General features: G+C 47.7%; 1 long non-coding RNA gene across 1 annotated transcript in view; it reads right to left on the bottom strand.

Annotated features, from left to right (window-relative positions):
* The window catches only part of LOC138295858 (uncharacterized), a 112,123-nt gene extending 86,116 nt beyond the window's left edge, over positions 1 to 26,007 (bottom strand). The window contains exon 1 of the long non-coding RNA XR_011203703.1: positions 25,769 to 26,007. This is a non-coding gene — a long non-coding RNA (uncharacterized lncRNA). The remainder of the gene's footprint in view (positions 1 to 25,768) is intronic.
* Positions 26,008 to 27,327: the final 1,320 nt, after the last annotated feature.

Below are 27,327 nucleotides of genomic sequence, written 5' to 3' on the forward strand. Positions count from 1 at the left end.
GTTTACAGGGCTACTCATGTGCGTGGCACAATCAGTCCTGCAGGCCCACTAGTAGCATAAGATTTACAGCCCCTGGGCACCTCTAATGCACTTTACTAGGGACTTAGTAGCAAATCAAATATTCAAATACGGGATAACCATTCATAATCACAATTTAGATAGAGAACCCTTGCATTTTAGCACTAGTCAGCAGTGGTAAAGTGCCCAGAGTACCAAAACCATCAAAAACAAAATCCAGTGCACAGTCAGAAAGGCAGTATTCAGAGGCAAAAAGACAGGGGAAACCAAACCAAGGATGCCAGGTCTAACAGTCAGAGCATAAACATTTTTTATATGGGTGACTGTAGAAACATTACAAGCAGCAATTCTTTGTACAGGCTAAGTGACAGTCTCATAAAGCAGAAACTTAAGTTCCAACTCTCAGTGTAGGAAACAAAAAGAAAATAAACGCATTCATTCTTCTAGCCCTGGTGGTCAGAGCAGCAGAATATCAAACCAAGGAGTCATGGGCAGCAGGAAACTAGTCAGAGATTGTCTAGACGGGTAGTCTCGTATGTTGATAACAAAAGAGACCGTATTGATAATGGTCAATGCTTTGTCAGAGGCCATGCCAAGAATTCCCTATTGATTAATGTGACAATCACCAGTTTCATGCATCATATATTTTTCTAGATCTTATGTGATCTATATCATGAAATATGTTAGGCCCCCAAAATAATTCTGATATCATTGTCTATCAGCAGTACACCCAGTGCTTAAATTTAAGCCACTGGGGGCTATTGGCACTCATTTTTGAGGACATGCACTCATTTTTCCTCATTTCACATTTCCAGAGGGCAAGAGGGAGAGAACACACAAGAGGGAAAGAAGGAAGAAAACACAGATGGAAATGACGTCTCAAAAGAAGAAAACAGGGACCTCCAAAAGTGAGGTACCAGGGCAGGGAGTGTCAGGTATTGTATTAGAGAGGCAAAAGGTCAACTGAAAACAGTGCAGTCTTGGTAATCTGCATGCTGCTGGCGTTTGGGCAGAGAGCTTGGAACCAGCACTCTTTCTTTTATAAATTAAGCACTGAGACACCCACTCACCCCAGCAATGTATGTGATGCTTTCTTAGCCCTTGACATCCTTGTTGTTCTAGAACCCTCACACTACAGAGCATCTTTCACCAGAAGCATTCTCCTGCTCAGCTAACTCCTAACCTAGCACATGCACATCGTGCAGTCTTATACACATAGCACTCTCATATTCAGGACATTGACACTCAGCATCCTTTCAAACCACCAGTATTCTCATATCCTAACACACTTTCAGATCGTGCACACTCAGATTAATTTCACTCCATGCTCAGCAGAATCTTCCACCCTTCACACTATTACCACAATCACACTCATGTACAATGCTGTCTCACACACACAGCACAGTCACATCCCAGAACCATTCAACACTCTGTTAGAAATGGGGTCTCCAGTTGGCAGTGGTTTTCACCCTGTCCAAGTAGGGACCTTCACTCTAGTCAGGGTAAAGGAGCCACACAGCTAGGATAACCCCTGCACACCCCCTTGGTAGCTTGGCTCAAGCAGTCAGGCTTATCTCAAAGGCAACATCTAAAGTATTTGTACACACACACACACATACACACACACACACACAGTAACACAGCGAAAACACCACAAAAGTACTCCACACCAGTTTAGGAAAATAGCCAATATTTATCTGAGTAAAACAAGACCTAAATGAAAACAATCCAACATACATAAGTAAAGACATCACTTTTAAAAGATTAAATATAATTGTAGTTCCTTGAAATCAATGAAGCGCTTGACTGAGGCAAAGTACCTGAGATATGTCAAAAACAAAGACGATGCGGGCCGCAGGGTAGGTGATGTGTCTAAAGAGCCGGAGATGCAGCGGTTCCTTGCTGTTGCAGAGGAGGTAACCCATCGGTTCTTACTGCCACATGGGAGGTGATGCGTTGTTTGCAGCACGATGCATCAGTTCCTTACAGCGATGTGGTGTCAATGAAGAAAGTGGCAGCCAGGAACAATGCATCAATGATGCGGCAAAAGTCAAGCTGCGCTGGGTTGATCTCACAGCAATGAAGCAGGCGCTGCATCAATCAGGGCAGTGTGTCATGGACTTTGCTGATGTGGTGCTTGAAATTCACGCAGCATTGGTTCTTCTGACGTGCTGTGATGGAAAGCTGGGGCCTGCTTTGAAAACTGTGGTCGACGCGTCAAGCGGAGACCACGCTCTGGTGTGGGCAGCAGCGATGCGTCGATTCTTTACATCGAAACATTGGTTTGGAATGACGCTTTGAGTCAATGCGTGGATTTTCTTCTGGTAGCACTAAAAACCTCCTTCAACGGCCCAGAATTGGATTTGGCACCACTTGACAGGACAGGACTCTCAGCAGAGAAGCCCAGGTGCTGGCAGATGAAACCTTTGATGTCCGTGAGACTTCTTAACAAGAGGCAAGCTCAACTCAAGCCCTTGGAGAACCTTGGAAAGCAGAATGTAGAAAGCAAAGTCCAGTTCTTTCACTCCCAGGACAGAAGCAGCAATCAGCACAACAAAGCAACAGGTAGAGTGTCAGACCCTCCTGCAGCATCCTTCTCTTCTTCTCCTGGCAGAGCGTCCTCAGTCCAGAAGTGTTCCAACTATGTGGGGTCAGACATCCAGTACTTTTACCCATTTCAGTCTTTAATGTAGGCAAACTTCAAAGAGAAGTTTTTGTAGTGCACAAGACCTTGCCTTTCCCTGCCCTGGCCCTAGACACACTCCAGGGGGGTGGAGACTGCTTTGTGTGAGGACAGGCACAGCCCTAATCTGGTGCAAGTATCACCTCCTCCCACCACTCTAGCTTAGGAAGATCCATCAGCCTGGTGATAGGCCAGCAAGATATGCAGGGCGTACCTCAACTACTTTTATGTCACTGTCTAGAGTGCATACGCAGAAAGCCCAATGGTCAGCCTGACCGAGAGGTGTATTCAGCAGACAGGCAGAGGCACAGAATGGAAGAAAATGCCCACTTTCTAAATGTGGCATTTTCAAACTCACAGTTCAAAAACCAATTTCACCAAAAGATGTATTTTTTAAATTGTGACTTCAGAGACCCCAAACCCAACATCTCCTTCTGCTCCCAATGGGAAATTATACTTAGATGATATTTCTAAGCAATCCCCGTGTTACTCTATGGCAGCGATAGGCCTTGCAATAGGGAAAAACGAATTTAGCAGTATTTCACTATCAGGACATGTAAAACATACCAGTACATATCATACTTTTTTAAATAGACTTCATTCTGCCCATGGGGCTGCCTTGAGCCTACTCTAGGGGTGACTTACATGTAGTAAAATGGAAGGTTTGGGCCTGGCAATTGGAGGCACTTGCCGTGTTGAAGTGGCATTTTAAAACTGCCCACACAGACACTGCAGTGGCAGGTCCAAGACATGTTTACAGGGCTACTCATGTGGGTGGCACAATCAGTGCTGTAGGCCTAATCGTAGCATTTGGTTTACAGGCCCTGGGCACACATGGTGCACTATACTAGGGACTTGCTATTAAATCAAATATGTCAATCATGGATAAACCAATCACCAAAACAATTTAGACAGATAGAACTTTCCCTTTAGCACTGGTCAGCAGTGGTAAAGTGCTCTGAGTCCTAAAGGCAGCAAAACCTAATTTCAGCACAGGATCAAAACCAGGAGGTCAACACACTTCCATTGTGCTCATAGCTGCCAATATTTCACAATACTTATGTGTGACATTTTCATGGTTTTAATGTCCGTAGGATTGACATTCCAATGCCAAATGTGTGACATTGATTGTGACATTTTAGCATGAGAAAAACTAAGCAATTAATGCCATGCAATGATACAAATATAAAAAAATATTTGCTTATGACCAACACATAGGTCTAAATAGGGCTTACAACTGCTCCTAAAATGAAAAGACAATATCAAATAGTGTTTGCAATACAATTTTAAAATACAGAAGTCATTAGCACCCCACCCCCTCAACTAGGATTCAATTAATTTTCTCTCTCGACACACACACACAAACACACATTGTAAAATGTAGAAAAATAGCATTTTATACTGAGTATTTTAACATTCGTTTAGCTTTTGCCTTACGGTGTGCGCTGTTATTTTAAATTATATGAATTAAGTGAAGAAGAAGCCCATCACAAATAGTGAGGGAATACAATATTTTTGTCATTTTAAGCCAAAACAGTCAATAACCCCACCCACAGCACTTACGAGTTTGTCGAGTTTACTGGACTCACCTGTAATAACCTTACGTAATTGGCAAGATTAGTCAGCAGATAGAGCCTTTGAATCTGTAAGTGTACTAGAGGGCACCGGGAAGCATATATCACATGGCTGTGTTGATTGCAGGTAAGAAGGCAACCTATCTTGGTCTTCGAGATGGTGATTGTTAGACCTGACATCCGAGGGTGGTCACCCCTAACGTTTTGCCTGCCTCCCTCCACTTTTTAGATACTGTTTTTGCTGGTTTTAAGACTCTGAGCACTTTACCACTGCTAACCAGTGCATATGCTCTCTCCCTTTAAACATGGTAACATTGGATCATACCCAATTGGACTATTTAATTTACTTATAAGTCCCTAGTAGAGGACACTATGGGGGTCATTCTAACTCTGGCGGGCGGCGGAGGCCGCCCGCCAGAGTTCCCCCCTCCGAAATACCGCACCGCGGTCAGTAGACCGCGGAGGGTATTCTAAGTTTTTCCCTGGGCTGGCGGTCGCCAAAAGACCGCCCGCCAGCCCAGGGAAAAACTCCCTTCCCACGAGGATGCCGGCTCGTAATCGAGCCGGCAGAGTGGGAAGGTGCGACGGGTGCTGTTGCACCCGTCGCGTATTTCACTGTCTGCCAAGCAGACAGTGAAATACTTGTAGGGGCCCTCTTACGGGGGCCCCTGCAGTGCCCATGCCAGTGGCATGGGCACTGCAGGGGCCCCCAGGGGCCCCGCGACCCCCCCTACCGCCATCCGGTTCCCGGCGGGCGGACCGCCGGGAACTTGATGGCGGTAGGGGGGGTCGGAATCCCCTCGGCGGCGCAGCTAGCTGCGCCGCCTTGGAGGATTCCAAAGGGCGGCGGTACACTGGCGGGAGACCGCCAGTGTTGCCGGTCTGACCGCGGCTTTACCGCCGCGGTCAGAATGCCCTGCGGGGCACCGCCGGCCTGTCGGCGGTGCTCCCGCCGACCCTGGCCCCGGCGGTCTTAGACCGCCGGGGTCAGAATGACCCCCTATATGTACCCAGGGCCTGTAGATTAAATGCTACTAGTGGGCCTGCAGCACTGATTGTGCCACCCACTTAAGTAGCCCCTTAACCTTGTCTCAGGCCTGCCATTTCAAGGACTGTGGCAGGACATGTACCTGTGTAGTTTACATGTCCTGGTAGTGTAAAACTCCTAAATCTGTTTTTACACTGCTATGAGGCCTGCTCCCTTCATAGGCTAACATTGGGGCTGCCCTCATACATTGTTTGAGTGGTAGCTTCTGATCTGAAAGGAGTAGGAAGGTCATATTTAGTATGACCAGAATGGTGATATAAAATCCTGCTGACTGGTAAAGTTGGATTTAATATTACTATTTTGGAAATGCCAATTTTAGAAAGTGAGCATTTCTCTGCACTTAAATCTTTCTGTGCCTTACAATCCACGTCTGGATGGGTTTAGTTGACAGCTCCTTGTGCATTCACTTAGACACACCCCAAACACAGGATACTCAGCCTCACTTGCATACATCTGCATTGAATGGGTCTGGGCTGGGAGGGTGGAGGGCTTAACACTTGCATGTCAAAGTACAGTAGCCTGCCCTCACACAAAGGACTGCCACACCCACTACTAGGACCCTTGCAGACAGGACTGAACTGAAAGGGGACCTTGTGCACTTCTCGCCACTCTTTGAAGTCTCCCCCACTTCAAAGGCACATTTGGGTATATAAACAGGGCCTCTGCCCCTACCAACTCAGACACTTCCTGGAGAAGAAACTGGAACCAGAACCTGCATCCTGCCAAGAAGAACTGCCTGGCTGCCGAAAGGACTCACCTGTCTGCTTTCTGTGAAGGACTGCTGCCTTGCTGTTGCCCTGCTGCCTTGCTGCTCTCTGGCTGTGGTGAAGAAGTGCTCTCCAAGGGCTTGGATAGAGCTTGCCTCCTGTTCCCTGAAGTCTTAGGACCAAAAAGACTTCATCTCTACAAGAAGGACTCCTTGTGTGGCAAAATTCGACGCACAGCCTGCCAGAAACAACGCACAGCCTGCACAGCAGTGAAAATGTTACTGCATGCCGAACCGGAATGACACAGCCCGACTTCACAACAAGAAGATCGACGCAGCGCCAGTGTAGTGACCGGAAATTAGACACACGGACCACTGGATCAATGCACAGCAGAGCCAGAATGGCGCAGCCCAACTTCCAGAAAGGAATCGACGCAGCACCTGCCGTGCGGTAGAAAATGAAACGCACCGCCCACTGTATCAACGCAGCTCCTGTGACTTGGTCCTTCTAGTGGAGGAAATCCACGCATCGTCCCTGGGGCATCTGAAAACCCTGCAACCCAAAGAGGATCCGCAACCGAGCACCGGAAATCGACACACAGCCATCCCTACGTGAAAACTAAATGACACATCAGTGTGTGCAGCCTGACAAATCGACGCACACCTCCTTTGTTTCCACGCATCTCCTCCTCTCCGGTTCTTTGCGGAGATTTTTCATGCGAACCAGGTACTTTGTGCTTGAAAGAGACTTTGATTGCTTTCAAAAGACTTAAGACACTAAGGGCCTCATTCTGAGGCCGGCGGGCGGCAGTCGCCGCCCGCCTGGCGGGAACCGCCATATGGCCGCTCCGCGGTCAAAAGACCGCGGAGGCCATTCTGGCTTTCCCGCTGGGCTGGCGGGCGACCGCCAAAAGGCCGCCCGCCAGCCCAGCGGGAAACCCCTTCCCACGAGGAAGCCGGCTCCGAATGGAGCCGGCGGAGTGGGAAAGGTGCGACGGGTGCAGTTGCACCCGTCGCGAATTTCAGTGTCTGCTAAGCAGACACTGAAATTCTTTGTGGGGCCCTCTTACAGGGGCCCCTGCAGTGCCCATGCCATTGGCATGGCCACTGCAGGGGCCCCCAGGGGCCCCACGACACCCCATACCGCCATCCTGTTCCTGGCGGGCGAACCGCCAGGAACAGGATGGCGGTATGGGGTGTCGGAATCCCCATGGCGGCGCAGCGGAAAACCGGCGGGAGACCGCTGGTTTTCCCTTTCTGACCGCGGCCAAACCGCCGCGGTCAGAGTGCCCTTGAGAGCACCGCCAGCCTGTTGGCGGTGCTCTCGCGGTCGTTGACCCTGGCGGTCACCGCCAGGGTCAGAATGACCCCCTAAGACACTTTATACCACTTTTCAGTGATATCTCAGCATTTACTTATTGCATCTTTAATCGTTTTGACCTGCATCTTATCAGATACCACTGTGTGGTGTATTTTTGTGGTGCTATATGGTGTTATTGTATGATTTATTGCACAAATACTATACACATTGCCTTCTAAGTTAAGCCTGACTGTTATGTGCCAAGCTACAAGAGGGTGGGCACAGGATAATTTGGATTGTGTGTGACTTACCCTGACTAGAGTGAGGGTCCTTGCTTGGATAGGGGGTAACCTGACTGCCAAACAAAGACCCCATTTCTAACAGTGATCATTTACTTTTGCTATCACTTGTGCTGACTTGAGTGAGAGCAGCTGCTCAGGCACTGTCATGTTGCTGGCAGGCTCCCTTGATCTCGAATAAAGAACAAAGAGCTGCCACCAGAGCCAGTCACCACAAGTGCACTTCCAGAAACCAATGGAAGGTGCCAATCTATGTAAGGCCGGCACCGGATCCTGCCTGGCTGAATTTTTTTCTGAGTGAGGCTGGATGATTACATATCCCAAAGAGGCCAGGCCTGATAGGAATTTGTTTACTGACTGAAACGCTTTGAGGAATGATAATATAGCGTTGTTACAGTTTTGACAACCCGTAGCTCACCCCTCCCAATCCGACAGTGTGAGCTTGTAATTGATGGACTGGGGAACAAGAAGGGCAGCGTGCTAGTAGTGCTGATGCTTTTGTTATTGTTTGTTACACCTCCATCGTCCCCTTGGAGCTATAATATGCATAACTATTGCATTTTAAAGAGGTGATGCAGACAACAGCACTAAAACGCACGAGTCCAACTACGGATGCGTGGTACTTGGCAGGGCTGCGTGCTCACAGTCACGCATACATAATAAACAGCAGCCCACTTTTTCAAAGTCTCAACACATCTCATAACCACAGCTTGCTTGCACACCGTTCTTTCTTGGGTCAAGCACTCCCTGTCTGCCCAGCACACTCTCACTCCCCAACATATATTCACAACTTAGTATTAGGTCCCAGTCCAGTGTACTTACACCCTGCACCCACTCTAACGCTTCAGCGAATTCTAGCAGTAAAGCATCTGGTGACATCCTATAATACTAACAATCAAGCCCACCACACCCACGCTGTTCACCCATAGCACTCCCTGATACCAGAAGCAAACATCAAACTCCAGAATTGCGTTTTCCCATAAACCTAGCACGATCAAACATTTAGCATTCTCACACCCCAGCAGTCTCTCTCCAGAGCATTCTATTTCATTCTCCCTCACTCATCCTGAAAATTGCCATGCACTGAAGATCTCTGCAGCACCCTGAAAACATATACTTTCATCTTTTTGCATACTGACAGGAGCTACTCACTGACGAATACCGCACATACCCAGCATGCACAGGTATGCCAACGACAGCAGCAACCAGTGCCCTGTTGGAACTGCAATAAGTGCAGCAAGCCAAACTTAGAGCTGAAGGTTACATGAAGTACATAGTGTGGCTGTTTCATTCGCTATAAGTATCATTCTAGGTGCATGAATACTGGACATTCCACCTACCTTATAGTAGTGGAAGGCATGCCACATCTGTCTACAGAATGCATGCTGCAAGTGCGCTGTAGCTCCTATTCCACAGTTGTACCATGGCAGGAAGGTGCAACCTCTGCAAACCCCAGTGATAGTGCACCACACTAACCCTGGTCTCACAATAATGGGTGGGTAACCGAAACACTGAGCAGTGTACCAAGTGTCACACTGTTATGTCATTCAACCACAGCACAGCAGGGCAGCATAACCATTCCCCCTCTTGACACAATCGCCCCCTAAAATGACTGTCTGGGTGTCAGTCTGGCTAAGTACACATGTAGGAACGCCAAATACACCAAAAGACAGCAATTTCTCTAACCAGCTGCAGCGAAGCAATTGAGAACTAAACACTTTCAAAAGGAAAGACCACCTTGTAAAGGATACATTCAAAAGTACCTTGCAGAAGCCAGTTAGACATTCAGTGTCACACACACCTGACCTAAAGGCTGAAAGCAAGTTATATAGACAGATGAAAATGCAGCATTAGGAAAGTAAAACCAGACAAGAGAGACATAACTATTCAAAAAAGGATCAGTAAAATGTCATAAGGCAGCAAGATATCAACAGAATGCCTTCAGTCTAAAGAGGAAGTGACCAACATAAATCCAACCTTCAAATCAAGAAAGACAACCTGAAAGTCAACATGAAGGTTTGTCAGACAAGGAGAAAGATAATTATATCTCTCACTACATTTAGCCCATAATACCAGATCAATCATTCATATCTTCACATGTTCAAAAGTGCGTCAGCTTCCATGGTGAATGAGAAAGTACCACTATATTGTTAGGATAACCCCTCAGTCATGGAAAGGACAATGTGTCATAGTTAAACACGCCCCAAATAAACACAGGTGATGCGTGAAACCCTTAACATATCGCTAAGCAACACTTCATATATGCCATTAAGACACAACAAAGCAAGGACTGAAAATAGTCTACAAAAATTAAACAAACCAATAACATGGGGAAACTATCATCTAAGAATAGCAGTCAGTAAAACTCAGTGGCGCCATACTACAGTGAGGAAAGTAGGAGTTGAATCATCACCAAAATCTGTGCAAAGAAACAGAAACACTATCAGACCCTGCTCAGAGGTCACAGAGCAGAAAAGTGCTACTGGGCCCAAGGTGTGTTGGTCAAGGTCGTTTGCCACGAGTGTCTGGAGGTTCATGATATTGCACCGCAAACTGGGTCAAGTACAACCCCTACTAGACTTGACTCTCAAAGAAGTGAGGCGAGCAGTCACAGCTTACTTAGGGAACTAGTGTGGTGGACAAGAGATCAGAGGACAACAATTAACCAACAGTCACAATAATGTATTGCCTAGAGCTACTCTTTTAGAAAAAGAAAGTAAATCACAAAACAAAACTAACTAAAACTAAATATTATGCATTTCAATATATGGTAAGTAATACCATGTTTGTATCCCTGACTACATACTATAGTAGGCGCTACACCTTCCCACTCTGTATTCCATCCACACCTTGGCACCCTCGGAACTACAGTGCCCTTTATCAAGAGACAGAGGAATAAATAAGGAACAGCTGCAGGTTATCTCAGTTACCCCCATGGGGTTTAGCGGCCAACTCAATTACTTCTGCTTACCATTGGTTTACTTTAGGCAGAAAGTTTCAAATATCAACACTTGACTCTCATGCAGGGCATCTCAGTCCTGCTTCTCCAGTTGTGCCGAACCCTTGTGATGCTTGTGCGCTGTTCCTCGCACCGTGGATGATGATGAGCACCACCCATCTTCCCAGGAGCCTCTCATTGGTGTCTACATCATTGGATGAAGGCTGCAGGGTAGATCAAGGACCAAGGCACAGATCCTCCAAAGTCTTGGCCTCACAGTTTTTTTTTACCACCATTAGGGGCTACATCCGAGAAGAATGAGCAGTTTAAAATTACTGTACAAGCAGGGAGTAAATGAGATGGCCATCTTGTGCAATACGTTAGTGCAGCAGATGTCATCAGAAGAACCCAGAGTTTGGAGGTTATGGATATAAAGGATGGTGTCTACTGTGGTCAATGCTTGCATAAAGAATTGTAGTTCAGCTACATCTTTCACTTGGCAAGGATACCTTTTAATGTGGTCATATAAGAAAATGATCCGTAAAAAAGTAGCAAGTTTGTCACAAATTGCATGAGAACAAACTGTAGTATATAGCAGTCCATCCTCCCATTCAACACAATACCTTCAAATCAATCATGTGGTGTCCTTCTATGCTTACATTTCAAGTCCCACAATCATAGGCCACTCAAGTTTCACCAGTCAGGATTCTTCCTGGGGAGGTCCTCCAGCAGCTAACAACATCTGAAGCTGTGGCAGTGACCCAGACTCCAACACCAGGTCCAATGCTTGTGTATCAGCCTCCTCTCCCTCTGCAGCAAGGGTAATGGCCTTTGCAAACCTGAGATGGTCATAGCCTTTTCTTGTGTCTGGTCAAAACAGCTGACAGGGTCCAAACCATGTAGCTTTCAGCTCCTAGGACCAGACCCGGGACAATCAAGTCACTGCTACAGAGACATCTAGAACCTTGCATCTTTCTCACCTCTACATAGACCATGGTCATTGACGTCTACATTAACTCAGGATATTGAGTCTGCATGTTGTCCTCGCAGACTGCCAAACATGTGCATTGGAACTAGGGAGAATCTCATCTGGTTCGAGATACTTCATCTCAACCATTGTCCTTTAAGTAGCCCTCAGGGCAGAAACCTTCTTCCCATTGATATTAGAATATACCACAAACCACATGATATTTGGATGTATATGCTTAAGAGAATCTGGGTCCCTTTCCCAAATGTCCATTGCTACTATCTTGAGTGACACAGGGTCGTCTCACCCACAGCCAACACACTTACTAGAATGGGTGCAGGTGGTACAGGATCTTTCACCGGACAGTCTCTTTTGTAGTGGCCCTACATGTGTTGCATACAACAAGTAATGATTCTGGGCTTGGGAGAATGTTATTGTCTTCCCTTTTCCTGGTGTTCTTAACTTAGTACCCAATTCCATTTGGGGGCTATGGCAATTGCACTGGCCTTTACATTCTGGTTTGAAACAAGTCTGTTAAGAGCTCTTCTTTTGGGTCAAAGCAATGCTATCCCAACCCCTTTGTTATCCCTGTTGGTTACCCTCTTGTCATCCAACAATGCAAGCTTCTCTGGCTCCTTTTCTATCCAGTCAGACAGGTATTACGTGGGGGGAAGGCATTCTTCCTTGAGTAATTCTCTCATAATTAATGGGTTGAAAGCATGAAAATCCTTGGCCTCCATCACTCTCAACCATTCACTTTAATCACACAACACACTACGAATCCAATTTTCAAATTGAACACTATCCGTTCTCTTGAATTATTTGAATCTTTGAAAGTACTGAGCTGCATTTAGCTGAACCTGTCCGATCAGGGCTTCTGTCATTAACTGCTAATTTATCTGATCAGCTACATTCATTCCCCTAATGGCTGACATTCCTACTATGGACAAGTCACTCATTAAAGTATCTGCTTTAAACATATTGCCCAAAGCATGCTATGTGCAAGCAGTCTCAAACCTCACAAATTGTTCTAAAAATGATCCTGGCTTTCCACTCATTTGAACAGTTGCCATTGGAACTTCAGCAGACATCCTTCAGTGTACGAGGCTGAATCGCCTTGCTGTCTCTGCTGCCATCCCAAGCTTTTCCTTCTCTATGGCTAGCCTTTCTCTCTCCCTCTCTCTCTCTCTCTTTTCCTTTAAACTCTTTTCATTTTTTATCCTCTTGTTCCTATTACTTCTATCTCTCCTGCCTCATTTCCTCTTTATCCTGGTGAGTTAATTTCATCTTCTCATTATTAAAGTACCTTTCCTCCTCCTCTTGCTCGTACTTAATTTTCAGAAGTGCCAACTGCAAGTTTAGGACCTCAGTCAGACATAACCCAGGCAAAGGAATAGCTCCTATAGTTAGTGACACTTGAATCCTTGAATATTGGAGTGTGGAGGACAAGGGAATATGAATGTCACCAAAAAACACTGAAAGAAAATGTGGGGACACACTCAGAGTGTTTCTCAGGAAAAATTCAGCTAAAGGGCTATCTAGGCTGGGTTCAATGAGTGGGATGTCAAAGCTCGGACAGGGGCTCAAGCATGTCTGCGTCACTCCTTAGTAAAATTATTATCTGGTTCAGAAAGCTCTGTTTGTATTTGCAAGTCATGCTCTCATGCTTTTTCTCACCTGCTCACTAAGAGGAGGTGGACGCTGGCATTTGTGCCAAGACAGCAAGATGGGCATAGTTGGCAGTGCATGTTTGAACAAAATGAAACCTGTCACCGAACGAGCAACTGTCATCCTTGGGAAAGCATAGGCTGTATTTTCTTTCCTTAAAAGCCTATATTTCTTTGTCCATATTCTAGGCACATTATTCTTCATCCTTGTTTTTTTCCCTTCCATATTGGTGTTCTTTGCTTGATAACATGCCTAGGGTAATATTTTGCTCCTACTCCAAGAGGGGTTGTTCCATTGGGATTCTTACTACTAACCAATCTATTAAGGCTTCCTTTCTTTCTCTGTAATCGCTTCCTGTTCTTCTATTTTCATTTACTGCTTTTGTACAACACAAAGAGCCTGGAACTGCCAATCATTGCACTGCAAATGCTCCATTATATTTTTTATACATTTGTTGCCTGCAGGTACTGTTCCTCTTTGCTCCAGTTCCTATATTGGAATTACTTCTGTCTCCTGGTCTCCATTCTTCCCTCCTGGAAATTCAGTGTTCAGTGCCAGCATCTTGTTCTTTACTTGCTGTGGAGGTTATTTTTCGGCCACTGGTTTATTTTCAACAGTTTGTGATCATTCTTGAAGGCACCAGTCATTCTTGCAAGGAACCATCTGTGAATCAACACAGTCACAATAATAAAAGGTTGTCCGTACTTTTTGCCACATAGAAGTGAGGAGAAGACCCAAGAGTTTTGTCCAGCAATTGACAGAGGCTACGAGAACCTGACACTACAGCACTCCCTCCCTAGGTTCGTATCACAGTACTCTCACCATAGTCAATCACTATTTCTTTCCAAAGCCTAGTTTCTCTAACTGGTCCTTATAATCATATACAATGGTTTCCCTATTGTTGTTTCTGGGAGCCCCTCACCCTCTTTCCATAGAGTCCCCAAAGTGATTTAAGCACAGTATTTCAAGATCTACCCATGTGATTCTTATATCTGTTATTATACTGTGCAGGTAATACAGTGTTTAAGGTGATCTTATTGTGTTAAAAACAGATGGAAGCAGAACTTACAGATCTCAATCTACTTGCCGTCAACTGCCAGATCCTGTACTGGGCCCAAACTGTGGTGGTTGAAGTCTTTGCCACTGGTGTCCGCGGGTCTGCCCTAACTAAGCTGTAAAATATGAGCCAAGTTGTTAGACTTTTCATCCTTGGTGTGGTCTCCCCTAATGTTTTGCCTCTGTTTCCCAGGTTGTTGATGTGTGCTGGACTCTGTTTTTGTTACTTCGGGCACTTTCCCACTGCTATCCAGTGCTAAAGTGCAAGTGCTCCTGTATACTATGTGTATGTAATTGGCTTTCCATGATCTGCATATTTGATTTACTGGTAAGTCCCTAGTACAGTGCACAAGAGGTGCCCAGGGCCTGTAAATCAAATGCTACTAGTGGGCCTGCAGCACTGGTTGTGTCACCCACATTAGTAGCCCTGTAAACATGGTTCAGACCTGCCACTGCAGTGTCTGTGTGTGCAGACCTTAACTGCCAATTCGACTTGGCAAGTGTACCCACTTGCCAGGCCTAAACCTTCCCTTTTCTTACATATAAGGCACCCCTATGGTAGGCCCTAGGTAGCCCCAGGGGCAGAGTAAAGTTTTAGTAAAGTTTGTTTTGAGACTGTGTGTTTGAAAATGCCACTTTTAGAAAGTGGGCATTTTCTTGCTTAAACCATTCTGTGACTCTGCCTGTTTGTGGATTCCCTGTCTGGGTCAGTTTGACAGTTGGACTGTTTGCACCTCTCTCTAGACAGTGACACAAAGGGAGCTGGGGTGTAGCCTGCATATCCTGATGAGCCATCTGTGACAGGAGGGAGGGGAGGAGTGGTCACTTATACCTGAAAAGGCTGTGCCTGCCCTGACACAATGCAGTCTCCAACCGCCTGGTGTGTCAGGGGCCTGGCCTGGGCAAGGTAGGATTTCACAAACAAGAGAAACTTTCCTTTGAAGTAAGCCTACTTCAAAGGCCAAAGTGGGTATAAGAAGGGCACCCAAAACCACAGACTTTAGATCACTTCTGGACATCAAGAGGAACCTCTGCCTGAAGAAGAGCTGAGAAGTGCTGCCCTGCCTGTGCTTTGTGGAGCTACCTGCAGTTGCTGCTTCTGCCTGTGGAAGGTGGAGAAAGACTGGACTTTGTTGTGCATTCCTGCTTATGAGGAAATCTCCAAGGGCTTGTCCTGAGCTTGCCTCATGTTGTTGAAGTCTCAGGGCCATTAAAGACTTCTCCTGCCAGCACCCGGACTCTCTACTGAGACTCCTGCCCTGCCAAGTGGTGCACTATCCAGTTCCTGGGTCCTCGGAAGGTGAAGTTGGCAGACCAAGACTGAAATCCAGCACAGACTGCTGTGCGGGGAAAATATCAACGCACCTTTCGGCTTCACTGCAGAAATTGACGCTCCACCGGTATTGTGGCTGGAAGATCGACACACGCAGCTGGAGAAACGATGGACAACACCCGCTGACGAAGGCTTATAACTTCGCAACCCACATTGTGTGGTTTTGCTGATACCGTGCGGCAAAATTTTCAATGCAAATCTTGCTGGGCACGGAAAAAGGAAGCAATGCCTGCCCGGATCCGAGTACTGCCCGGATCGACGCATCGCTCTCCTGCAGAGAGGAAAAACGGCGCACGCTGACCCGACCGGAGGAGAAACGACGCATGGTCTCGCTTGCAGGTGAGAAATCGACGCATCACTAATCTTTTTTTAAGCACACTCGCCCTTGCATGTTATTTTGACACTACCCAGGTACTTTTCAACACGAACAGTGTTTTTACTGTTTAAAGGATTTATGACTCTTTTGTTTTTAAAATTAATAACTTGTCTTGTGTATGTTGGATTTTTGTCGTTTTGATTAGATAAATATTTCCTATTTTTCTAAACCTGTGTTGTGTCATTTTGTAGTGTTTTCACAGAGTTACTGGCGGTGTTGTTACAAATACTTTACACCTAGACTCTGAAGTTAAGCTTGCCTGCTTGTGCCAAGCTACCAAGGGGGTGAGCGGGGGTTAACTAAGGGTGATTCTCCTTTACCCTGAGTAGAGTGAGGGTCCTTGCTTGGACAGGGGGCCACCCCACTGCCAACCAAAGAACCCTTTTCTAACACAAGTACAAATGTTTCTACAACTGATTATCAGGAAAGAGAGAGTGAGTAGTCAAAGGTTTCTCAGGAAGGTAGTGTTGAGGGCAAGAACTCAGAACTCATTAGTCAATCGAGACACAAAACATTTTGTCCAACTCAGTGCTTCTCTTTTATATAAAACAAAGTAATTTGACCTTAAAGCAGAACTAAATACTACACAAGTTGATTGCAACATAATAAAGGGTCGTACTTTAATTTGCATTGTAATGTGACGTACTACACTCCCAACTTCCAGTGCCCTCTCTCCCTGCTAGGGTCACAATTCTTGGTCTACACGCCCCAAAACACTATGGCTAACTAATCAATCAGCCACGGGTGCAGACTCACTGTTCAAATGTGCAACTTGGTTCCATTTGTTTCACCCTTTCAGCAAAAGTCCCAAGGAGTGAGGTACACTCCTTTGTGCGTGTTAATCTTGTCCCAGGTGCTGGCTAAGCCACACATTGACCTGTTAGTTAATGACGCAGCTAAACAGTGCAGTGTACCCAGTTCCTGCTCCCACCATCACAGCAGCTACTCCTCGCCTGTGGGTTTGCAGCAGTAGCTTCACGTCAGGAGAGGGTCCACGAGATGAGATAGGTCCAGAGGCAGCTCCTCCACTATGGCGGAAGAGCGTCGTCCCGCTCCCTCCTGCCCCCCACCAGCAGCAGCAGCTGCAAAACTTTTACAATAACACCATAATAAACTATGTTTTATTGTAAAAGGGGCATGGCCACGGGCGATGACAGTGATGGAGGGGGAGTGTACAGCACTCCCCCTCAGTGTGCATGTATGTTTGGCTGGCCATCTCACATGCGCATTGAGCTGTCTCCAACCCGGCACAGTGTTGCTGGGTTGGCAGAACAGGCAGAGGCTCCCACTCTGCCAAGCCAGGGAGCTCCATCCAATCCTAACGCTGCTGTCATGCTGCCAAAATTGACCTCAGTGAGGACAGCGGCGCAGCAAGGAAGGTAAGTATTTTTTTTTATGCTTTTTATTATTTTTGGGATTATTTCCCCCACCTCCTGCGATGCTCCCCTGTCCCCCAGTGAGCCACAACTGGATTGGTCAGCCATATCTGTGAAGCAACCCTTGATGTTGCCAGTGGCAGCCTTCTCAGCCTGTTACAGGCAGGCATTCTGATGTGCAGCTACAGTCTCCACACCATGTCATTCACCATAGTAGGCCTTCGGCAGTTGTAGTCTCAGAGTGGATCAGGGCTTCCTGCTACAGCAGAGGCTCTGCTGCACTCTCTCCAATGGCAGCATCACCAGTCTTTCAAACCACTCCCTAACTTCTAGGTGACACCATGATACTTTAACACTCTTAGTGCAGCTCACACAGTAACCATACAGAGAGACTGGGAGGAACCCTGGCACAGGACACTCTTAGCTTTGCTCTCTGGAAATCAGCTTTCTCTGACTGCCCAAGATGCTAAGCTTCTCCACCTGGCCAGACTCTCCTCCTTCAGGGCAGGCACACTCCTTTCCCCACTCAGAAGTTAGCTGAGTTTCTAGGCACTTCAGGCAGACCCTCATCTCCTCCAACAGAAAGTGTAGGCTTCAGGTGATACCCCTTCATCTCTGGGAGACTGTCTGTGAGGCAGACACCAGCCCTGGTTGCACAGCAGTCTTCTGAGTACTGTGTGAAGCACTCCCTTCCCTCTTTAAGGGGAACTTGGGACACAAATTAACAAAGTGGGGTAGTTTGAATTTCACTTTTATACACATTTCTGAGACAGGACATATGAATACACTGATTAAGGCTTCAAGGACGGTTTTGAGCTGATTCCCTTGCAAATGTCAGTTTAAACATGCTCCTCAGACACAGCCTTCGATTAAAGTGATGATACTCATCGCAAGCAGGAATTAGGCTGGCTACAAGCACGTGAATCAATAAAATAGGCACAATGAAGTGTGAGATATATGCACTTAGCTGTCATTAGCCCTCTTGAAGCAGTAATCAGAGTCAGATAAAAGGGCAGGCCTTGACTAGATATTTCTTAACCTTGAAGAACTATAGTGCAGCTCCTCTTACTCCTAATATCTAGCAAATGGCAGTGCTCCAGAAGAAGGAATCAGCACTCCTTTGCTAACAAAATCCTCATTGTATTTCTAAGGGTAGCTTTGTCTCAATCATTCTTCACTTCAGTGTCTGAGTCTCCGCTCTCCAGCAATGCAGGCAATACGCTTCCACTGTCAGGGGAAGCAGCCAATATCCTCCATCTCATGTTGTGCTAATCCAGGAGCATCCCAAATGGATCCCATTGGCCTCAATACTCAGACAACATAAACTTAATTACGCACACGCGCTAAGCCCTCGCTGCACCTACACGCACTTGCCACACACAAGGGATTTCAGCACTAGATTCCGGGTTTCACATAACAGCTGAAGTTTACTGATAGGAACCAATAGGCTAGCCCTTCCTTGATATAGAGGAAAAGATCTGGTCACACTACTAATTCACAAAATATTGTCCACTGTCACCACCACTTTCTGCGACACAACCATGGCATAGACAGTCTAATGCCCACTATGAGGGCATACATTTTGCACAGCTACAGGTCACACAACAGATTCTGAACCAGCCTTTGCACACAGGCTACATTGCCATGACACCTGGGCCTAAATAAAAGTCAGGATGCAACCATCACATGCAATTGGGCACTCAGCCCTCAAGTACATCCCCATTTACCATGCAGGGAGAATTCTGTGGTGGCAACACACCACTGGAAGAAGGACTCTAACGGCGAAAGAAAGCTATTGTAGAGATAGTAAAATATAAGAAGAAAATACATGCTACAGAAAGCAGAAAACAAGTGATATATAGTAAGTGTACAGAATACAACACATTCCTGTAACAAAAATCATTTAGTATATATAGGCGAATATACATTTATAGGCAAGCTCCTCAAATTGCTGTAAAGCAGCATATCAAAGATATACAAAATACAATATATAACTCACAAATGTGAAAAAAAAAACATATCTTCAACGTTCTTTAGGTTGTTTTTAAACAAATTCAATTCAGCAGCGGCCGCCGCAAACTTAAGGGGACGGACGGGTTGTAATAAAAATAATTTTTCTTAAAAACTTTACTTCCTGTCGCTGCCGCCACCTGCCGCCTCGATCCTCTTATGGTGTCCCAGCCTTCACTGGGACACCAGCACAGGCTCCCCAGAAATCCTGGTGCTGCTTTCATGCTAAACATAGCATGAAAGCAGCATCAGGATTGGTCTGAGTGGCTTGGATTGCTGCTAAGACACAACCCTGGGGCCTGTGAAGTTTATCCAGCCCGGCAGTTCAACACAGCTGAGCTGGAGAAACCTAAGTGTGCATGTGTGCTTGGCCGGCCTGAGACGGCCAGCCAAACACACATGTGCACTTAGGTGCACTTTCTCCTCCTCTCCCCTTTCACACCTCAGACCCCCCCCCCTTCACATTCTGCTGGCTGAGCCAGCAGCTGAAGGATAAAATGATAAACAAATATAGTTTTATCTTTCAGCTCCTGGCTTAGTTAGGGGGCGACGCTCCTTTGCCTTTACAAAGGAACCGCCCTGATGCAAAGACATTAGAAAACTGTGTGCCTGAGAATACAGTTGGGCAAAGGAAACGCTGGACAGGCATACATCTGTAGTGAGCCTCTCGGGCGCTACCCTGTTTACTGCCCCACTCCGTGATGTGGTACGGTGTCCGGAGTGAGGGGCTATAAAATAAATTGAGGCAAGACCCTCGGGTCTATCACCGCCAGCAAAAGTCCATGCCAGTGTGTGTGTTCTTTCCTGTGCTGGATGCAGCACATGGGCTGCAGGCCGAGACACTAGCCCTGCCTGCGCCCTCTACATCTGGCGATGAGGTGGTGCCCACGCGCTGCCCTCACCTGTGCTCGCCCCACCTGGAGCATTTCTTCACTGCTCCCTCACCCTCGGAGCCCGGAGCGAACGCACTAGGCCAGCGGGCCTCACGGCACTCCTGCGGTCCGACGCGACGCACGCCTGGTGCATTCCTCCTGGTGTTTGGCTGCCTCTCCCTGGAGGGGACTGGAGGGCACTCCTCCCTACCACCGGCAGCGAAAAGAGTGAGTCTCCCTCCCCCTCCTTTCAGCTTGTTGTCACCGCGTGCAGGAGCACGAGGACCCTATAGCTGCCCCTCCCACTGCCCATGTAAAAGAGGTGTCAATTTGGCCGGAGGCAGTCCTGCTGTCGGGGGCAGACAGTGCTGGTGCAAGGCATCAGAGTTGGGGGCCCCCCCCACTCAGTGGACTCTTGGTGAGGTGTCTATCCTGCTCACGAAGTTCTGGTCCTTCGGAAGGGTGAAGGAAGTGGTTTTTTCGTCTCTCCCTTCCTCAACTACACCAGCTTATACGAAGGAGAAGGCTAAATCCCAAGCGTGATCATGAGCTCCCCGCCAGATGCTAACGCCCACAGCCCAGCCCACCAGCATGGGTCTCACTCATCTGTCACCGCACTACCACCATTCAGCCAACTGACGGACCCCGCCACAGCCGCACCCCGATGGCGCCACTGGCTTGGAAGGCTACGACACTACTGAGCCACGCGTGAGACAGATGGTGCGGTGCAACGGTCTTTGATGTTGCATTTTGGGGGCGATAAGCTCTATGATCTGTTCGAAACGCTGCCGGACACCAGGGATGACATCGACTTTGACGCGGCGGTAGAAGCCCTCAACAAGTACTTTGACCCGCAGCTCAACCCTTATTATGAAAAGTTCAAGTTGCGGCAGGTCCAGCAGACTGACACCGAATCGGTGGACATGTGCTACGTGCGCCTACGCAAGCTGGCATGCACCTGCACAGGCATCAATCAACATGAAGAAATCCGGTTGCAGATAATCCAGGGATGTCACTCCTCAGCACTGAGAAAGCTGATCCTACGACAGCCAGGTATCTCGCTCGACGACATCCTCATCCTAGCACGATAGCATGAGCTATCCAACAGCCGCCCTGAGGACATGACTGCCGCCATGGCACAGTCATCCATTGCTCCACGCCCAACAAAACCGGGCCCCATAAAGGAAGACCAAGTGGCCGCTATCTACCGCTGTCAAAGCTTCCCCCGTATGGCTCAGCAGGCCCGGATGGAGGAGAAGGGGTGCGGCAAATGCGGCAGTGAACACAGCACGGCAGGTGCGTGCTCGTCGAAAGGCAAGAACTGCTCCAGATGCGGTAAACCCAACCATTTCGCCAAGGTCTGCCGGGGCAGGCGACCTCGGACCAGAACCACTTTCACACGAAGAGCAGTGGTAAAACAGTTGGCGCTGGATGACTGAACAGCGGCAACCGCGGCAGCTGTGGACCTGCGCCCGGACACCACTCTGTATGTCGATGAGGAAGAGGAGGAAATATTTGTGGTCTCCTTTGCTGACAGACGGGATCAGAGGCGGCAGCCTCCTCCCATGTGCACCATAACAGTCAACGACACACCGATATCAGCACTCATTGACACCGGAGCATCGGTCAATTTTATGGACGTCGAGCAATACAACAAACTGTCTCCTCTGCCACAGCTTAAACCGTGCCGCATCAAGATATACGTGTACAGTGGCGTAGAACCGCTTCCATTCAGAGGGGCAATAGAAGTCACTGTCAGCAGCGACGGATACTCCACGTGAGCAAAATTCCAGGTGGCGGAAGGGAAGAAAGGTACACTCCTAGGGTGTCACACGGCCGAAGATCTAGAGCTGGTCTCTTCGCCCGCCAGGTGCATGATTCACACGCTGGAGTGGTGCTGGAGGAGTTCCCAGACCTTTTCCGTGGATTGGGGAAGCTGAAGGGCAAGCAGTTTCACCTACATGTTGACCCTACTGTTCACCCCACGGCATTGAGACATCCGAGAGTGCTGTATCCCCTGAGGCCTCAGGTGGAACAAGAACTCCGGACCCTTCATGAGCTAGGGGTAATAGAGAAAGTGAGTGGGCCTGCGCCATGGGTTTCACCTATGGTCATCGCCCCAAAGCCCAAACAGCCCGGAGCCATTTGTCTCTGTGTGGATATGTGCCTCCCCAACAGTGCCATCAAATGGGAGCGCCATATCACACCCAATATAGACGACATAATAGCGTACTTGAACGGAGCTCAATGGTTCTCCAAGCTAGATTTGAACTCAGGATACCACCAACTAGAACTAACCCCGGAGAGCCGCAATATTACCATCTTCTCGACACATGTGGGGCTCCGTCGTTATAGACGGTTAAGCTTTGGGGTGTCATCTGCAGCAGAAATTTTCCAGAACGCCATCCGAGAGACTGTCCGGTCTGGCAGGCATTATCAATTTAAGCGATGACATCTTGATTTTCTGCAGCACTCTGGAAGACCATCATAGGCACCTGCGAGATACCCTCCAACGACGGTCAGAGGCTGGGCTAACGTTGAATAGAAAAAAAATGTGCATTTTACTGCAACTCTGTTTACTTTTTTGCCTACATTTTCTTGAGAGAGGGGTTAAGAGTCGACCCCAAGAAGGTGTAAGCCATAAAAGGAGCGTCAATACCCCGCAAAGAAACTGAGATCAGAATTTTCCTTGGGATGGCGACATACTGCAGTAGGTTCATCCCCAATCTTTCCACACTCTCCGATCCCCTCCGGCGACTCACAAAGACCAACATCCCGTGGGAATGGGGTCTGGAGGAGGACAAGCTTTCCGGGCTGTAAAAACAGCCCTACTGGACACGGCAGTGATGGCTTATTTTCACCCACTGAGGAGAACTGAGGTGGTAGTGGATGCCAGCCGTGTTGGGCTAGAAGCAGTGCTGCTGCAGGAACAAAGTCACCAGCAGTGGACGCCTATAGCTTACGCCAGCCGAGGCCTCTCAACCACGGAAGCTCGTTACGCACAAATTGAGAGGGAGGCGTTAGCCATTAGGTGGGTCTGTCACCATTTCCACTTATATCTATGCGGAAATGAGTTCAGAGTCGTCACCGATCACAAGCCGTTGGTGTCCCTCTTCGCAAGCCTCCGCCAGGCTTCCTCCTCCACGCATTGAAAGGTGGGCTGTACTTCTGCAACCATATCGGTTCCAAGTGGTCTACTGCTCAGGGGTCAACAATCCCGCGGACTATTTGTCGCGACATCCTTTGCCATCCTGCTCCGAGGAACAATCAGATGAAGAGGACGGGCTGGTGGAGAGTTTTGTAAGCATGTTAGAGGACATGGCCTGCACTACGGCTCTCACGGTGGCCGAAATTGCTGACGCCTCAGCTGGAGATGCCTTCATAAGCCAGGCGAAGGAGGCCTTCCACACTCGCTCCTGGAAACGTTTCCTTGACAAACCATCTGTGTCGGACCCGGATATGAGAAGAGCGATGCAACAACTGTGGAAAGTGAGGCTGGAGCTCTCGGTGAGTCCAGAGGGTCTTCTCCTAAGAGGACAATGTTTGGTGATACCCCGCAGCGTGCAGAGTCGAGTGGTGGATTTGGCGCACCAAGGCCATCAAGGAACCGCAAAGATGAAGGCGCGTCTGCGAAGCATGGTGTGGTTCCTGGGTATGGACACCGTGGTGGACGACGTGATAGGCAGATGCCATCCATGCGCCATCACCGCTCAGGAAACCGTCCAAGCTCCTGTTGTGACTGAGCCGCCCAGCACTCGCCCCTGGTCTAGGATCAGTCTGGATTTTGGCAGTTTCCCGGATGGACGTCTAACGGCTGTGATCGTCGACTCGTGTACGCGGTTCCCTGTGGTGGAACTGGTGGTGTCAACAGCTTTCGAACACATCCGCCCTGTTCTGGAGAAGACATTCGCGTTGTTGGGTTTGCCGGACAAGATACGAACTGACAATGGACCCCCTTTCCATGGTCAGGAGTTCCATGATTTCTTGCGCTCACTAGCCATAATGCATAGGAGGATCACCCCGCAATGGCCTCAGGCAAATGGGGGCGTAGAGCGTTTCATGAGAACAATGAATCGCGCCCTACGAATCGGAGTGAATTAACAAGAGAACCCCAAGCTATGCCCCAACACCTTCGTGAGGGCTTACCGACAGACCCCCACAGCACCACTGGTTGTGCCCCGGCGGCCTTGCTCTTCAGCTCGCCACCCAGAGACTGTTTGCCGTCGGATAGAGGCTGGCATCCTGCTGTCTTGGACAAATCCAAGACGCAGGAGAGAAATTACTAACGCTAAAGCCAGCGCTAACAGGAGGGCGAAGCGTCCCGATCTGCAAGTAGGAGATACGGTCATTCTGAAGGACCGCCACTCAGGATGTAATTTTCGTACCCCGTTTGAGGCTGATGCTTGGAGGGTGGAGAGCGTAGTAGGGACCATGGTGACCGCGAGAGAGGAGGACGGCAGGTGACAAGGAACGTGTCATGGTTCCGGAAGGTGGTGCCCTCAGAGGAGGATGTTGGCGCGGAAGGCGTAGAGCAAGAAGAATGCGGAGAGTTTGAAACCAGGGATGGCTCGCAGTCAGACCTATCGACAGAAGAGTCACGAAGCACCGAGGCAGTGCGCTGCAATGTCCCGGTAGGGGTTTGTTCCCCAGACGTGCAGCCAGTGGGGAGGTCTGAGCTCCGAGGCGGACACACCAGGTACCAACTGCGGCCTAACCCCAATCCCAGCCAGCGGCTGAAGGACTTCCTGTCCCAGCCAGTGGCTGAAGGACTTCCTGTGCTAAAGAGGACTGTGGCGTCAAGTCTCTCTCTCTCTCTTCTATGTTTTTCTATTTGGTTTAATGTGGTTTGTATTTTGTTCGGGTGTTGGTAATGACATACTAAAACCTGGGGGGAGATGTAGTGAGCCTCTCGGGCGCTACCCTGTTTAGTGCCCCACTCCGTGACGTGGTACGGTGTCCGGAGTGAGGGGCTATAAAATAAATGGAGGTCTTTCACCGCCAACAAAAGTCCATGCCGGTGTGTGTGTGTTCTTTCCTGCGCTGGATGCGCACGTGGGCTGCAGGCCGAGACACTAGCCCTGCCTGCGCCCTCGAATACCTAATTAGACATCTTTAGTTCAGCAATTTACTGTAACATCTGCGAAGAAAAGCTGTCATTTAACAAGGCCCCTATGAAAGCAGCTATGTCGCCACTAGACCTGCACTTCTGTTCCTTCCTCAAACGAAACATTATCTCTCCGGTTATTTGGCAGAGTTCTGTGATGTGCTTGTGGTAACCATAGCAACCTCCCTTTTCTGTTGCTAGCAACCAATGAAACGCCCTATACTACATTGCGCATGTCAATGAAAGAATAGGATGCAGTTGCTCGGCGGAAGCCGTCGCCATTAAAGATCGTAGCGATATAATCTTAAAAGTGGCAGAACTATGATGCTACGACCGAAGTCCTCTTTCTGTTAGCACTGTCACTTCAACCGCAAGAGTAAAAATAACAGAACAGGAATCAACACACTGTTGGCGAGAGCCTTCCTTAGATTCTCACGGACCTCTTAAGTCACAACGGGTGAGCAACACAATGAAATAATGACATCGATGAGGGCGCTAGCTGCAGTCTGCCCGGGCGGATCCCTTCAGCTACATCGGCAGAAAGCACACGAGATCTTTTCGAACTAAATTAGCCCCACTGATTTGCAGCCCCTACCGCTAGAAGTTTAAAGCGCTTGCGCATTTCGCTAACGCACAGCTCCTCCCCAGTCTCCTGGGGGCATGCACTGTCAACAAACTCGTAGTAGTTAACGATTGGTTGAAGGGTGGGCTAGGTTAAAGAATAGAGCGCAAAGAGAGTGTAGGTGACTCTAGTGAAATAGCGACATCTACTGGCTATACAAGGTACGAACCCTCTGCCGAGCCTATTTTATGTACATCGAGGCGCCTCAGAAGAGCTATACCAGACCTTCCTAGGTAGGCTGGACACCTGAAGCACCGGACGGCAGGGTCTGGATGCACCGGTAAGAGAGAAAAGAGGCAGCGGCCTCAAAATAAGCTCAGAGAGAAACAACAGATTGTGTGACGGGAAGAACAAAATAGAAAGAGGTTTATTGGGGAAGTGTTTTTATAGAGATACAGAGCAGTGGACAGGCTTGAGCGGCGGGAGAGACAAGGTTATTAGGAAAGGGTGGATTATGAGAGATAGGAAGATTAAGAGAAGGGGGATTATTAAAACAGAAGCCTGAGCCCTTGTAAGAATAGATCGCCATAAAAGAGTCGCCTATGTGAGGGGACAGGAAAAGCAGTGAAAACGAGTCTTCAAACATAAATTGTAAGTACCGAGAGCCTAGAATTGGCGATGAAGTTTATGAATGGTACATATAGGGAGAGGAAATTAGCAACATGTGCTGGACCCTGCCCCCATGAGTGCCATTTTCAGTTTACAAATGCAAAATCTTTATTATTTATATCTTGTTTACACTTTTAATGCGCTACCTCTGTTTTACTTGACCTAATCTTGGTGCTACTGCCTATTCCACCGACATCCTCTAACAATCTGTAAAACCATGCCTTTGTAACGATCGAAACGAACAAATTGTGCCTTTTGTAATGATCGTAACTAGCAACTGTTTGTAACTGTGTATCTCTTTTATTGAAACCTGTTTTATTGTAAAACGTCCTAACACCTTTGAGCAATGTCTTTGCTATATTAAGGAAATCATAAACAAGCAATTCATTGACAAGCATATGGAAATGTATTAAAACACTTGTCACTCATCTGTAATGTGTTACCAAAAATCTGTAAACACAATCTGTATTATTGAAGATAGCTGAAACATTAGTGTTATAATCGATATTTTGTAAGATATTACGCTTTCGTGCCTCTGTATCCAATAAATAAACAAGATACTGTAGAACACAATTACTCTCTCAAATTGGTCATTCGTGTACTCTAATGTTCCACAAAACTTTAGGCTGAACTTGCTTGCATCTACGAAGTAAGCTTATGACTTGAGTGTTCTTTTATATTCTTTTGCGGCCTATCGTTGTTTTAAATTTATTCGCATTTCAAGAGAATCTAAGAACAAGCAGATATATGACTTTGGAGCTATGCAGA

The sequence above is a fragment of the Pleurodeles waltl genome, chromosome 1_2, assembly GCF_031143425.1.
Source record: "Pleurodeles waltl isolate 20211129_DDA chromosome 1_2, aPleWal1.hap1.20221129, whole genome shotgun sequence".
NCBI lineage: Eukaryota > Metazoa > Chordata > Amphibia > Caudata > Salamandridae > Pleurodeles > Pleurodeles waltl.